The sequence below is a fragment of the Gigantopelta aegis genome, chromosome 13 (assembly GCF_016097555.1).
Source record: "Gigantopelta aegis isolate Gae_Host chromosome 13, Gae_host_genome, whole genome shotgun sequence".
Taxonomy (NCBI): domain Eukaryota; kingdom Metazoa; phylum Mollusca; class Gastropoda; order Neomphalida; family Peltospiridae; genus Gigantopelta; species Gigantopelta aegis.
The window spans coordinates 12,426,214-12,443,667 of record NC_054711.1 but is presented as its reverse complement, the minus strand read 5'-3'; positions in this window follow the sequence as shown (position 1 = coordinate 12,443,667).

Here is a 17,454-nt window from a genome sequence, read left to right as displayed (position 1 = left end):
GTCCTGACCTATATGTAAATGGGGCGGGTGTGGCAGTATTAACTATATAAGAAGTAACCTTAATTAAATGTGCATGTACTTGTACTGTTGTCGAAAGTACCCCGTATGTTTAACTCGCTATGGGTGGGAGCCGGTATCGGGACGCGAACCCTACCGGTACCTACCAGCCATAAGACAGATGGTTTAACCACTGCACCACCGAGGCCGGTTTACAAAGACAAATAGTGATGTAAAAGTCTACAAGGTGTATACCTCCAAATCAAATTCCATAGACGACAACAGTAACGTGTGGCTAAAACTCCTACCTGCAGCATGTCAATCGACATAAAGACCACGGATATAAATACTTCCACCTCTCAAAGTGAATCAGAAAAAACGAAGTATTGAAGTAGGACACGTACCTTTAATGTATTAATTAACAATATTAATATATTAACGGTACATACCCATGATACAATATTGTGATATTTTAATCTAAACTTAGTTTGTTAATTAATATATTAAACGTATGTGTCCCTGTTACAATAGTGTGATATTTTTTTCTATTGTTATTCAATATATTAAAGTTGATTTTTCCAAGATTAAAGTTGATTTTTCCAAGATTATATGTTGATCTTTACAAAATTAAAGTTGATTTTTCCAAGATTAAACTTGATTTTTCCAAGATTAAACTTGATTTTTCCTAAATTAAACTTCATTTTTTTCAAAATTAAACTTCATTCGTTTAAATGTTAGAAAATATATTTATTTTATTGTGTGTGATGGCACTAATGCGCTTCCGTATATACCAAACACCTAATAATTTTATTGTTGATACATATTGTTCATCTTTTGAGACATCACTTTAGTCATTTAAACTATATTATTAATATCGTGGAAAACGCATGGTCCTTAATATAATAATTTGCTCACGTTGTACAGAATGTATGCAATAAAAATAACAAAAGTTAATTGATATTTCAGGAAATATAGGTCTGGGGAAAACTGCCTACCAGAGTTCGTTTGATAGCCACGAGTCATCGCACAGTCCACAACTTGCAGTAGATGGCATGCTTGAAGAAGGAATGTATGCCAAACATTGTATTTTAACTGGAGGCGACCAGACAGACTCCTGGTGGGAAGTAGATTTGCAGAGAGACTACTACATACACAATATACGTATTCACTTCCGTACTTCCTGTAAGTATATGCTAAGACTTCACAGTAATGGAATTACCGGTAACATGCCTATTTGACCCTTATTTGTTCTAATTTCAAAATGTATATAAAGTTGAACAAGGAGATTATGCAAAAAAATGTATGTTAACTGGAGGCGGCCAGACGAACTCGTGGTGTGAAGTAGATTTGCAGAGAGACTACTACATACACGATGTAGTTATTCACTTCCGCACTGACTGTAAGTACTTGTTAAGACTTCACAGTAATGGAATAACCAGTAGCATGTCTATTCAATTCATATGTTTCCTACAATTTCAAAATGTATATAAAAACAAAATGTCCATGACAACATTTATGAAAGGTGCACCGACAACATCCGGTATAAAATTATTAATAATTATTTGCATGTATTTTCCTTATCCTCCGTTTCACCCTCCCCCACCCCACCCTCCATCACCACGACCTCCCAGTTCAAAGTTAAATGTGGTGAATATGATCTACAGTAGTTATATTTATTACGTTCACCTATTCTGAAATAAATTAGATAATATTAAAATATTGATGATTATTATTTCGTATGTCAGGATCAAACAAATAGCCAGCCAGATGCCGCTGTATCTGGGGGGTTTTTTCACCTTTATAAATCTTGTATTAACTTTCCGACATGACTGGGGTGGAATCTAGCTCAGTCGGTAGAGCGCTTGCCTGAGATGCCTGCGTCGTAGGATCGAAACACTTTAGTGGTCCCATTCTCTGTTTGGGTTTTTTCCCTGTCTGACCACTGATCTACGACTGGTATATGTAAGTTCGTGGTCTGTGTTATCCCGTTTGTGCACAATGTGCACATAAAAGATCCTTTGTTGATAACAGGAAAATAGCTACAAGTAAACAATTACCAAATGTTTGACATCCATTGATGATTAATTAAGCAATGTGCTCATGACGTGTCATTATATAAAACAAACACATTTTTCTGACATGACTTACATGTTGTTTTTTAAATAATAAAACACTTCAAGTACGTAAATGTGATGGAATCCTTAATAATAATTCCCATGTTTGCTTTTCCCCTCTCACTGAACTCGGATTTTCTCCCGTTACAACCAGTACCCCACGACTGGGACATTAAAGGTATGTGTTATCCTGTTTATGGGACATTACACTTAAAATACCGTTGCTGCGTTCTTGATACGAGTAGCCTATGCGACCGCAGCGGGTTTAATATTCCCCTTTATTAACGATATATCGAATCGAAATCACTTGTTAGACATCAAACGGCTGAGTACTTTCTTTTCCTCTTGTAAGAAATTGTAATTTATATTTATTTGTACAGACCTGGTTCGTAAAACTGGTGTACAGGTATACAGTTCTCTGAGAGTGAACCAGAGTAACGCAGGACACTGGTGTGGAAACACATCCTTCAACAGCCAGGTTATAACAATCTTGACCTGCGATGACACCGCTAGATACATAACTCTCTATAGAAGTACAGGTGACAGAATAATGGACTTCTGTGAAGTCGAAGTGTTTGGTAAGGCCAATGTTTATATTTACTAGCAATACGTATTATCTTTATCAAAGGGTTTGAAAGTGTGTGTGTGTGTGTGTGTGTGTGTATGTGTGTGTGTGTGTGTGTGTGTGTGTGTGTGTGTGTGTGTGTGTGTGTGTGTGTGTGTGTGTGTGAACATGCCGTAGTAGTAATGAAATGGAACAGCTCAATAACATTCTTCAAACATCCTGTAAGTACCAACAATATATAAGTTTTTTCCTTACAAAATATCATTGTTGATGTGTTTGTAATGATATCTAATTTGCGGGCTGTTTTAAAACAATTTTTCTACTGGTCTAATTACGTTTTATAATATTTTGCTATTTTGTTGACTTGAATGTTTAAAATGTTTTTTAAATTATGAATTACGTCATTTTCCACCAACTGAAATGTCGCAAACTAGTATTAAAAATAGTTCACCGCCACCTTTGAACCGATCGATCGTCTTTGATACAACAATTAAGCTGTATATAGTTTTATTTTTATCACCAAAACAGAGTTCAAAGATACGGTTTTGATCACGTATTACGGTTTGTCAGATTCAAAGACACATTCTGCCGACATTTTTATTTTGAATTCAAAAGATGAAGATATCTCAGGGATAATTTTTCGTCTGAACGGAATATAAGCTACAGAGTGCTTCGGACACTTAGCAAAATCATCCTGCATAGATGCTGCTTTTACTTTGACTTGTAATATCTTAAAAGTCATAGCCTATAACCTCTTTAACCACCTTGCCTGACACAACTTACACGCATACCAAAGTCGCCCCCATCATTCCAGCAGCTGTTGCATTAACTGTACTAATAGTTGATATAGGTGTAACTATTCTCTTGGCAGTGGATGAGCCAGCTTCGAAAATTGTTTCCTTCGATATGTTTGAGCTTACGGAGCACCACGAGGACATATGTTGTGCCATAGGCAAGGTAGCTTCCTCATTCCAAGCAATACCTAAAAGCTAGTGAAAATATTTCTCTCCAGTTTAGCAGAAGCAAATAATTAACATATTAGACATTCGTTCCCCAATTAGGAAATTATGACGTATCCAAATATTCAGTTTTCTACATTGATACACAGATGGTAGCAAATGCATTAATTCACAATATAGTCCCACAATAATTGTTTTTGTTAACCAAAAAAAAAAACCTAGTAACTCGGTTTGTGGTCAAAACTAAGGGATATTTTTTAAACAACTACATTATTGTTCGTATAGTCATTGCGAACTAAATTGCAGTTGACTTGTTTTGCCAGTGGTAAGTCATTCGATTCTTCGCGATAAAACCAAAACCTGATACATTATATTTGAATATATCAATTTTTTAATTGGCCTAAAATCATTCAACCATTCACTAATCTGAAGACCTGTTTCACGTTTCTCTCAATTTAAGTAAGGAACCAGTAGACACTTTTGACAAGATGCTTGCGACTCATCACTTTTCCATCCAAATTCTCGTGAAACGTTTTAGGTACTCCCATTGAAACTTAGTTGAAAAACAACACTTCAAGTGTTGGGACTGCTTTAACCAGACTCTTTAATGGACGTTATGTATCTCACCATACTGTTTTTAAAACTAATTTCCGGTTATTTTATACTCTTTTGAATTTATTTGTCAAGGCGAAAATATCCGCTTTTGAGGGGTCTCCGTGCTAGGGATATGTGCATAGGGTTTTGTAACTCAGATATACCATGTCCATATCTTAGAGGGGATTGCTAGCACCATCACTTGAAAACAGAACACATTTGTTTACTATTCACCATAAAGACACTAAATATTTTCCATTCATGATGGTTTTTCAGTTATTGCTTATACTTTTTCATAGCCAATAGTCAAGGCATTTTCCGTGCTGGAGTGTCATTAAACATTCATTCATTCATTGTAACTTTCTTTATTTACATGACTATTTTGACTTTTCATTTGCTTTGTTACTTTTAAAAGTGATCATTAAAATTCCTATTGCTAAATACAAATTCTAAACAACTCAGTGCACACGTTTTGACAAAATGAATTTAATTTAAATACAAAATCATTGTTAAGAATCGCAATCAATATAACAATGATCAACACATAGATTTGTTTACAGTTCTGTACCTGGAGGTAACACATGGTGCCTTCATTCACATGGATTATTATGGATATCAAGATGTAATCAATATAAGAATGATCAATACATAGATTTGTTTACAGTTCTGTACCTGGAGGTAACACATGGTGCCTGCATTCAAATGGTCCCCTGCACGTGCTTTAACCTCACCGTGGTGCAGGGTGTAACATTCTCTTTGAGAATGGCCAATATAGCACAAACTGAAGTTTAGAGTAAAAGTCAGTATCTTATCTGTGATATTTGTATTTCTATTTTTGTACAGTTCTTTACACTGATTTTATTTATATCTTGAATTGTTCTGTTGATGTTGATCATCACCTTGTTTGTTTCCATTACCATAGTCTGACACCCAATAGCCGATGTATTTTTCGTGCTGGGGTGTCGTTAAACATTCATTCATTCATTCATTCATTCATTCATTCACATGGAATATTATGGATATCAAGATGTAATCAATATAACAATGATCAATACATAGATTTGTTTACAGTTTTGTACCTGGAGGTAACACATGGTGCCTTCATTCACATGGATTATTATGGATATCAAGATGTAATCAATATAACAATGATCAACACATAGATTTGTCTACAGGTTTGTACCTGGAGGTAACACATGGTGCCTTCATTCACATGGATTATTATGGATATCAAGATGTAATCAATATAACAATGATTAACACATAGATTTGTTTACAGTTCTCTACCTGGAGGTAAAACATGGTGCCTTCATTCACATGGATTATTATGGCATATCAAGATGTAATCAATATAACAATGATCAATACATAGATTTGTTTACAGTTTTGTACCTGGAGGTAACACATGGTGCCTTCATTCACATGGATTATTATGGATATCAAGATGTAATCAATATAACAATGATCAACACATAGATTTGTCTACAGGTTTGTACCTGGAGGTAACACATGGTGCCTTCATTCACATGGATTATTATGGATATCAAGATGTAATCAATATAACAATGATCAATACATAGATTTGTTTACAGTTTTGTACCTGGAGGTAACACGTGGTGCCTTCATTCACATGGATTATTATGGATATCAAGATGTAATCAATATACCAATGATCAACACATAGATTTGTCTACAGGTTTGTACCTGGAGGTAACACATGGTGCCTTCATTCACATGGATTATTATGGATATCAAGATGTAATCAATATAACAATGATCAATACATAGATTTGTTTACAGTTTTGTACCTGGAGGTAACACGTGGTGCCTTCATTCACATGGATTATTATGGATATCAAGATGTAATAAATATAACAATGATCAACACATAGATTTGTTTACAGTTCTCTACCTGGAGGTAAAACATGGTGCCTTCATTCACATGGATTATTATGGCATATCAAGATGTAATCAGTATAACAATGATCAATACATAGATGTGTTTACAGTTTTGTACCTGGAGGTAACACGTGGTGCCTTCATTCACATGGATTATTATGGCATATCAAGATGTAATCAATATAACAATGATCAATACATAGATTTGTTTACAGTTCTGTACCTGGAGGTAACACATGGTGCCTTCATTCACATGGATTATTATGGCATATCAAGATGTAATCAATATAACAATGATCAACACATAGATGTGTTTACAGTTTTGTACCTGGAGGTAACACGTTGTGCTTTCATTCACATGGATTATTATGGGATATCAAGATGTAATCAATGTAACAATGATTAATACATAGACTTGTTTAGTTTTGTACCTGGAGGTAACACATGGTACCTTCATTCACATGGATTATTATGGATATCAAGATGTAATCAATATAACAATGATCAACACATAGATTTGTTTACAGTTTTGTACCTGGAGGTAACAAATGGTTCCTTCATTCACATGGATTATTATGGCATATCAAGATGTAATCAATATAGCAATGATCAATACATAGATTTGTTTACAGTTCTGTACCTGGAGGTAAAACATGGTGGCTTCATTCACATGGACTATTATGGATATCAAGATGTAATCAATATAACCATGATCAATACATAGATTTGTTTACAGTTTTGTACCTGGTAGTAACACGTGGTGCCTTCATTCACATGGATTATTATGGATATCAAGATGTAATCAATATAACAATGATCAATATATTTGTTTACAGTTTTGTACCTGGAGGTAACACATGGTGCCTTCATTCACATGGATTATTATGGATGTCAAGATGTAATCAATATAACAATGATCAATACATAGATTTGTTTACAGTTTTGTACCTGGAGGTAACACATGGTGCCTTCATTCACATGGATTATTATGGATATCAAGATGTAATCAATATAACAATGATAAATACATAGATTTGTTTACAGCTTTGTACCTGTAGGTAACACGTGGTGCCTTCATTCACATGGATTATTATGGCATATCAAGATGTAATTATGTATTTTAGCCTGTGATGTTGGCACTTTCGGTGTTGACTGCAGCCAGTTCTGTCACTGTCAGAATGGACCGTGTAACTACATAACTGGTGATTGTATGGTTGGATGTAAGCCAAACTGGACTGGGAAGACATGCAGTGGTATGGTATATAAATACGATTTATAATAATACAACACACACGCGCGCGCATGCGCATGCACACGCCCACACACACGCATATATACACATGTATACATATACAGAGATGGCGAGATTACTTAATGAATGAATGAATGAATGAATGAATGAATGAATGAATGAATGAATGAAATTAATTAATTAATTAATGTTTAACGACACCCCAACACGAAAAATACATCGGCTATTGTGTGTCAAACTATGGTAAATGCAAACAAAATTTATAATTGATGATCAACATCAATATAAAAATTCAACAGTTATATTAAAACACAGTGTAAAGAACTGTGCAAGAATACAAATATCACAGATATATAAAATTAAAATTTAGAGTAAAAGTCAGTATCACGTAGAAACTGTAAAATAAGTTCTGGATGGAATCGAAATGATTCCATCATATTTCTCTGACCAAATATACCTTTTCGAGTTTCTTTCAAATACTTACACTCCACCAAAATGTGGTGCACCGTCAGAGTACACTGACAGTGCTCACGCTGAGGTGGAGGATCTTTCTTTAAGATAAATGAATGGGTAAAATATGTATGACCAATGCGAGCACGACACAAGACTAGTTCATCCTTCCTGCACTGTCTATAGGAGGACTGCCACTCTCCCAAGACTGGCTTGATAGAATGAAGCTTGTTCGCAATCGCACCGTCCCAATCATGTTGCCACGTCGAAAAGATAAATTCGTTGATATTATGTTTAAAATCAGTATACAGTACACTAACCCTGGCATGAGGCAAATCCAAAGCAGACTTGGCAGCAGAATCTGCCTTTAGATTACTTAATGAAAGTACGATTACTTAAGAATGTCACGATTACGATTACGATCACAAAAAAAACCCTGAAAGTAATTGATTACAATTGCAAATACATTGTCCAGTAATCATGATTACAATCCTCATGTTCAGAAAATGTGTATAGCATATCAATTTCAAAAATCGTGACTTGGTACCACATCCGTGGCTAATCATGTTTGACAATGTTTAAGGGCGTATACAATTATGATATCGTTAATTCACTATTATTTGAATCAGGTGATTACCAAATATTAAAACACAAAAAATATTCTGCACTGGTTAGCATATACTTTGTTTCATTTCCAGCCTGTGATTCCAGTCACTATGGTGAACTGTGTAATAATAACTGTTCCGCTAGACACTGTAATGGAGAGTCAACGTGTGACAAGATCACAGGGCGGTGTGACAGTGGATGTACAGCAGGATGGATTGGGGCAGATTGCACGACAAGTAAGGCAAACTACAATATATCTTCCCAATCCTTTTCTGTTGTGAATATTTCACTACTAAAATTACTTTCACGATTTACATGATCTATTTTACATATTTCCGTAACAAATCTACTCAAGACCTACTGTACGTCTTACCAACGATGTTCGATTGTTGAAGCCTTTTCTTTTCATAGAGCCCATTTCGTTATTCATTTGGTAGCAGTCGTGCTCACAGTTTCACCTTTAGAAGTCCTTCAGAAGGAAATCATGACATGTTAGTGGCAAAAATAGATATCTAAAAATAGAGAAGTGTAATCCAACCTGCAACAACAAATAAAATGGTACGTACGTAGATGCTGAGTATACTATGTATATGTATATAGTGAATTATATAGTGCTTGAAGTTAAATAGTGCTTGGACATCTGGAATGTGGTATAATGTGTGTGTTGTTAGCTAGTTGCTGAATAAATGCTGGTGATGTTTAAAACGAGTATGTTTGTAGAGTTCATTTAGTTGTATAGAAGAAACACGCAGTTCAGCAAATAGCCAGGGAGCCAAGGCTGACATGTTTTGTCAAAGTGAACCCTTCTGATAAACATTTTTATCCATTTCTGTTCAAGTTTATCATCTCAAATTACCTTTTGGAGTGTGAATATCCACACCTTTTTCGTAGTATGTATTAGTTGTACCTACTCTTACCAATGTGTATGAATCAATAACCATTTATGTGTGGTTGTGTGAGATTTGAGCCCTTATAACCAACATTGTAGGGATACTGACGCACACATGAATTGTGGGGTATACCCCATTTTAGGTCAATCTAATTATGATAGATATAGCTTTATTTCAGGTAATAATGAATCGAAATGTGTACAAACTATCATGATCTCATTGTTGAACACTGAACCTATTTATTTTACATTTGCAGTCGTACTCCCTAAAACTCGAATTATATCCTCGTCCACTTCAAGATCGAGATATCGAAGTTTGACTGTATATCACTCAATATCATTAATGTATATTAAAAGTAATTAAATATATTAACACATCGCAACTGCTGAATAACATTATTAATTCAATCAATATCTAAACACTACAAATATGGCGCAGTTTACTAAATAGATAACTAAATGTTTATTGTAATAATTAGTATAATAAATATATATGTTATAACTGGTATAAAGGGTTTTTTTTTTTTTTGATTATTTTTCTAAAGTTGTTAAGTGCTCTGGCAACGTGCTACAATACCAGAGAGCCGAATTCGCTATCACAGTGTCGGATAAGGTTACCGTACACACAGCTTGACACACCAATGGCAACTGCCATTGTCTGCTAGCTAGATATAATCTGATATTGTTTGCAATTAGTTCCTGCCTTCAGTACATGTTCAAAGTATTAACAACAGAACAGAACATAACTTTGTTACACTCTGGGTCATCATTCGATGGTATTGGAGGAACACAAATATACATATATAATATAACAGCATCAAGATGTCAGGATTTGAAAAATCAATTCATAAACTGTAAATAATGAGTCTTGGGAGGAACAGAAATGTTTGTTGATAATAGTTCTTAATCTACACAAGTTTTTAAGGGTGCCTATATTTTTACAATAAAAAGCTGCTTAATGTGTTTACATTTGGTCTTGTAAAATAATATTTGTGAATATAATTACATCTATCTTCTGTAAATGTTGTACATATAACCATCACCAACATCACCAACAGTACAAAAGAAACATTTCCTGTTTTCATCTAAAATATTGGTCCATCTTCCTGTTTCAATAGGTAAAAGTGGTTAGTTATACGAAATCTAAGAAATGTATTACACATAGTGTTATCAAGTATATTGATATATGTTTCAAACACTAAATTCTCTTTAAATAGTCTGTAAGTTAAACCTTTGTTGGATTTCGAAATGTCGTTTTTCCAATTCTGTAAAAACTGGTCTGAGAGTCTTTAAACATGTTACTGAGCTAAACATCTGCTTGTCTCAGATATTATCTAGGCCAAGCTTATCAAATATATCTCTAACACTGATCATCTATTTATGTTTTTTTCACATTGTATATAGTCATGAAATCATAATTTTAGTTCCGTACTGATAGCTTGGAATATTATCTGTCAGAAAACGAGCCCCAAAACACACAGTATGCATGGGTATTATAAGCAGTGGAGGTTTTCTTCCTAACTCTCCATATAACATATATATAGGTGTGCTTTTTCTAGCGTTTGCTAAATATTGTAAAATCGGGATATATACACTTTCTAATGTATTAATATTTTCAAACTCTCATATTTAACAACCATAGAGTAATATAGGAACAACAATTGCATCAAATAATTTTATAATATAAAACATGACTGTTGAGCTAAGTGGGTTTTTTTTTTTTTTTTTTTTTTGTTGTTGGGTTTTTTTGGGGGGTTGCATAAATTGAATTTATTGGAGAGTTTTTAGACCATATTCCCAAGTATTTGTATTCATTTACATTCTCAATTTCAAAATTGTCCAAATACAAAACTTCCTTGTAGTCCTTTTTCGAACCTCCGAATATGACTATCTTTAGTTTTGATACGTTTACTGTTAATTTACATGTCTTACAATACTTGTCGTAAGCATTTAACATACGTTGAAGATCATCTTCGTTTCTAGCCAGCATATAATATAATAAAAATCGTTAGACCTATGTCAAGATATATATCAAAATCAAAGATATTATTCATAATACCTTTGCACTGTTGCGACTTTCAATAGTGCTCCAAATCATTTAAAAACAACGAAACTAAAATGGGAGATACAATTTCTCCTTGTCTCATGCCCATGTCGCACAAAGATATTTTGATAGTTCACAGTCATTTCTGATACATGATTTAATTCCACTGTACATGCTATGAATCACTCTGAAATATTTCCTATCAATTTGTTTTAATAGTTTAGACTTAAGTCCTATTCTTCAAATGGTATCAAAAGCCTTTTTGAGATCCATAAAAGCACAGTATAATTTTCCTTTTTAACAGTTCAGTTATTATTCAGTAAAAAGACGTGATCATTAGTGGAATAATTTGTTTTCTGAAACCCGCTTGGGCTTCTGATAATATGTCAGAAAAAACGTTTAACTTTTATACTAAAACAAATCACTGCTACCATCTGAAAACAAAATATTTACCAAAAGATAAGTGTCCGATATTTAAGTGCGTTCAAACGTTTTCAGTGCAGTTTTTTCAGATTGAAGCGAAAAGGAGATAAGTGGTTCTGGCACTAACCATTCGAGATATATATAAAATGTATCATTAATACACAATATAAGAAAGTGCTTTTGTATAAAATGTCATTGGTCTGCAATGCATGTACGTTTCAATACCACTTCAAAAAGTGTGACGTTTTGGATCTGGGATATTATTGTTGTTGCTGTTGTTGTTTATACATTTCAGAATGTTCCCATGGTCAATATGGACAAATGTGTAAAAGTGTCTGTGCAAACAGACATTGTCACGGTAACCCAGACTGTGATCACGTGAATGGAGAGTGTGTCGGTGGCTGTGATAGAGGATATCATTCACTCGACTGTACAACACGTAGGTGTTCTATTTTCTATAAAATAAATTAGCGGACTTTAAACATTTACGGTATTTATCTTTAAATGTGGTTAAAAAAAAATGTTCTCCTTTGTAACATGGTGACGTCATATCCCCTGTGGTTTAAAAAACACCTGTTCTCCTTTGTAACATGTCGACGTCAGGATATGTTTTTAAACTTACTGATTTAAACAACAATATAGAGCGAACAAACTAACAAGAATTATTAGGAACCAAACCTCTTTAAAAAGCCAATATTAAACGGAATCAAGACAAAAGAAAAAAAGGTTTTTAGGATAAGCATTTGAGACAGGGGCCGGGGGAGGGGGAGCAACTGCCCTCCCAGTACTCGAGCAAATACTCATATTCAGGTAAAATCTATTGAGATATTCAGACAAAATGAGCTGGCCTGAAACCTTTTTACCTTGTTTTTCCATCATTTTATGCACAATATTAGTTGTAATTTAGTTGTAATCCATGTAAGAATCCGTAGTTGTTCGTTTGTAACCATATCGCTATTTGGCTTAAAAGCGCATTTGCTGGGGTGGGGGTGTCGGGAGTAGAATACATACATAGATAAAAGAATACGAACACTTGCAAAAAGGAATCACAATAGTTTTCTGATTGTCGAAAATCTCCAAGTCCTTGATTTTAGCCTGTCTCGTGGTTCGGTGCTTCGTTTCTCTTTCACTAAACCAGAATACTGAGACGGGACATGCTCTTATCTTTTCGCCTGTGGCGATGTTAATTGTTTTAGAGGGCCATGTGCACTTGGTTACGTAATACCTCCGCGCGTCCGTACCCCCTATTACACACTTAGACCAGGTGTGGAGGCCATGTGGCCAGTAGTTACGTAATACCTCCCATAGTGCGGTTTTACGACTGTGGTTTCTGGCGAACTTGGCGACATCTAGTCTGACCATCAAAGGAAATATGCCGTCTTGGTCGCTGTGGAAATATCCCATGATAGGGGCAGTACCGCGATGTGCCCCCAGGGGATATTCGGCTTTTGTAATAAATAGCTAGGATTTTAGATTTATCGGGGAGAAACATATTGGAAGGCTTCCGGGGAACGTGTCCGTTTGGACTGGTAAATATATATTTCTGCTCTGTTGTATAACCTTGATGTGATTGATGTGACTTTAAATATTTTAATACTGTATTATACCAATATTATTTAGACAGTGTTTCCGGTAATCTGACGAAGTAAATTGTAGGCTTCACTGTTCTAAAATTATTAAAGCTTACCAGTCATCCTAGAGGACCTAGGTAAACTGTAGGTTATTATCTTTATTGTGATTTGTACCAGTATTAATTCTGTATTACAAGGTTACTGAATGAGTAGTTAAGGGTTAATTAAAAATTAACCAGTTAGGAATAGACTTGTAAGTTGTAGAGTTGTTATTATTTTGTTGTTGTTAATTAACTACTGTGGCAAGTACATTTGTCAGCGTAGTGTTAATACAGATTCCAAAGTGTATTGTGTTTTGTTGTGTTTTCTAGTGAACTAAACGTGCTATATATATATACTTTATATAAGATCTTATCTCTGATATACCTAGAGCCGAGCCACTCGGGTTTTGGACTGCCCGATACAGAGAGATCTAATAGATATACAGTTAGGAGAGATATTTTGATAATCGTGTTTTATTCAGTTACGGGTATTATAGGATCCCCGTGACAGGAGTAAAAATTGGGGTGCTCGTCCAGGATCTGAAACGGGACATGCATATTTAAAAAGTATTGTTTGTAAATGGGGGCTTTATAAATTATTTTTACAAATTAACCAGAATTAGCAACGTTGTTCACTAGAAAATTAATTAATAATAAGTGCGTCATACCTAAACATGGATAAGAATTTGCTGGATAGACCTACGCTCAGTGTAGTGGAGATTAAGCGAGCACGTAAGGCCGAGTTAGTTGAAATCGCGAGTGAGCGGGAAATTGATTTAACACCAGCTAAAACATTAGGAGATATAAGGACAATTATTATCCAGGAAGTTTTTGGTGATAGTCCTGTTATGGAAGACAGTGAGATTGTTCTAGGGATAGAGATAAATGAGTTAAGTGTGGAACAACAATTAGCTTTTAAAAAACTTGAGTACGAAAGAGAAGAACGTGCATTAGATAGAGAGAGAGAGAGAGGGAGAGAAAGAGAAGACAGGGATAGAGAAAAAGAATATAGAGAGAGAGAGAAAGGGAAGAGAAGGATAGAGAAAAGGAAGATAGAGAAGAGAGAGATATATAGAGAGAGAGAGATAGGGATAGAGAAAAAGAAGAGGGGTAGAGAAAAAGAAGATAGAGATAGAGTAGAGAGAGAGAGAGAGAAGAGAGAGAGAGAGAGAGATAGAGAGAGAAAGAAGAGAGAGATAGGGATAGAGAATTCCAGTTAGCAAAATTAAAAGTGGAACATGAGTTAAAGTTGAATACTGAAGAAGTTAGACGAGAAGCAGGACATGGGTTTAACATGTCGGAGGCTTATAGATCAGTGCCTGTATTTGACGACCAGGAGGTAGATATGTTCTTTCAACTTTTTGAATGGGCCGCTAAGCAGCTAAATTGGCCGCAGTCTAAGTGGACATTGTTAGCCGTGTCTAAGTTTAAGGGGAAGGCTAGCGTAGCTTATAATTCAATGAGTGATGAGCGAGCAAGTCAGTACGACCTAGTTAAGTCTGCGGTGTTGAGGGCTTATGAATTACGACCTGAGGATTATCGTTTACGGTATAGCGAGTTGAGAAAAACGCAGGGTCAGTCTTATAATGAGTTTGTGGCTAAGAAGGCAGGGATGTTTGATAAATGGGTGGTTTCTCATCAGGTAGAGTCATATACCGAGTTACGGGAGTTTGATTTTATAGGACATTAAAAATGGATTACCGGTTAGCTTACGTATTCATTTAGAGGATCGTGATATCAAAAAAATAGAGGAGGCAGGCATAGTGGCAGATGACTACGTGTTAATACACAAAGCTCAGGCAGTACAGGGTAGCTCTACACAACAGGGTGATAAGAAGAAATTTCAGCCAGGTTTTTCCCGGGAAAGTAACTATCGGGGAGAGTCATCTAGTTGGTCAGCTAGTCAGGCAAGGAATGCACCTGGTGGGCAAAGTAAGGATAAGCCTGCATTATCAACCAATGCACGAACTTTTCGTCCACATTGCAGTTACTGTAAAAAGGATAACCATCTTGTCGGGGACTGTTTTAAAAGGAAACGTGATAATGCGCAAGTGGTCGGTTTAGTGAGGTCAGCTCCGTTAGCGAGAGAGTTAATGGTTAGTCCCATGGCAGAGAAAGTCAACCCGTATGTGTCCACTGGTATGGTTTGTGATGTGAAACAAGAGTTTCCTAAGGCAATATCAGTCTATCGAGATACAGGGTGTACCCAATCTCTTATTACGTCAGATTGTTTAGCTGGTATAGAGAATTCAGATACAGGACGTAGTTCGGCCTTAACCTCGGTTACTGGAGAAAATATGGTTGTCCGGTTACATAACGTTTTCTTGTGTTCGAAGTTTGTGACGGGACCAGTCGTTATGGGTGTTGTGAAGGACTTGCCTGTTGAAAACAGGAGTTTTGTTGGGTAACGATTTGACTAGTCAGTGTTGCCAGCCCCAAGGTGACAAATTGTTAATTGAAGACAGGCCTTTACCCATAGAAGAGTGTGAGGTTGATGAGATTAGTTATCCTGCGTGTGTAATGACTAGGGCTATGGCCGGAAGGGTAGCACGAGACCCAGAGGAAAATTGTGATTTGGCTGATACGTGTGTGAGCCATGAAATTGGAGTGGATGAGGTTATCAGTAAAATGGTAGATAAGTCAACTGAGGAACTAAATGTGGTGGAACCTGTTGACCTCCCGCAAAGGGTAAATGAACCAGTTGTGTTTGATAGAGGGGACTTACCTTGTAATAGACAAGAGTTAATCCTAGAGCAGGGGGCTGATCCAAATTTGTTGGCAGCTCGCACTACATTGTTAACTGAGGGAGTATTAATGAATAAGAGAGTTAGAGATAGGAGGTGGCCGGCGACCGAACTAGCTAGGCAGCATCTGAGCTATGCTCAGAGCAAAATAAAATCAGTGTTTGATAGGAAGGCTAGGAGTCGGGAATTTAAACCAGGGGATAAGGTGCTGCTGTACCTTCGCATTAAACAGGGTTCATTACAGAACAGGTATTTCGGTCCCTATGTTGTGCACAAACGGGTTAATGAGACAGGGTATGTGATAAACACTCCTGATAGGGTTAGGAAAAGTAGGTATTGTCACATCAATTTGCTAAAAGGTTATTTTGACAGACTGCCGATAGTTCCAGAGTTACCTGTCCAAATTGAGAGTCACTCAATTTCCTGTGATGACGTCAAGACTGCAGAGATCAAATTAACCAACAGCCAGATTCTAGCAGACGTGAGCCCCCAGCGAGCAAAGTTGACTACGTTGATACAAGACAATGTTTCCATTTGTCAGGACTATCCTACGTTTACTAATACCTTAAGCCAGGATGTGCGCTTGGAACCCAACGCTACACCGAGTCGACAGCATGCCTATCGGAGAAACCCTGTAAAACGTGCGACACTGAAAAAGAAGGAAACGAAGTTCCAGTGGTCAGATGAATGCGAGAAGTCATTCAACCGTCTTAACCAGATGCTCTCCTCGTCTCCCGTGATGGCAGCACCAGACTACCGAATGCCTTTCAAGCTGGCTGTGGATGCCAGTGACGTGGAAGCTGGAGCTGTGCTGTTCCAATACGACGAAAATGGACTGGACCATCCTGTAAGTTTCTTCTCCAAAACGTTTGACAAACACCAGGTGAACTATTCCACGATAGAGAAGGAAGCTTTGGCCATGGTACAAGCTCTGAAGCATTTTCAGATCTACGTGAAATCGGCATTGTATCAAGTGGTTGTCTTTACTGATCATAATCCGCTTACCTTCATTCACAGAATGAAAGCCACCAACCAGAGAGTTTTGAGATGGAGTCTTCTTCTGCAGGAATTCCCAATTACCATTGAACATATCAAGGGCACATCCAATGTAATCGCGGATTCCCTGTCCCGAAGTTGAACGTTGTGATAATGTGTTGACGTTCTTGATTTCTGTTTTTGTTTTTATATATTTTATTGTATACCAGGGACTCAGACTCAGTGTGATTACTGGTAGTCACCTTATTACCATGTGTTATAAATGCCTGGATGCGTCGGTTAACGCACATTTTGTTTTGTTTAAATGTAG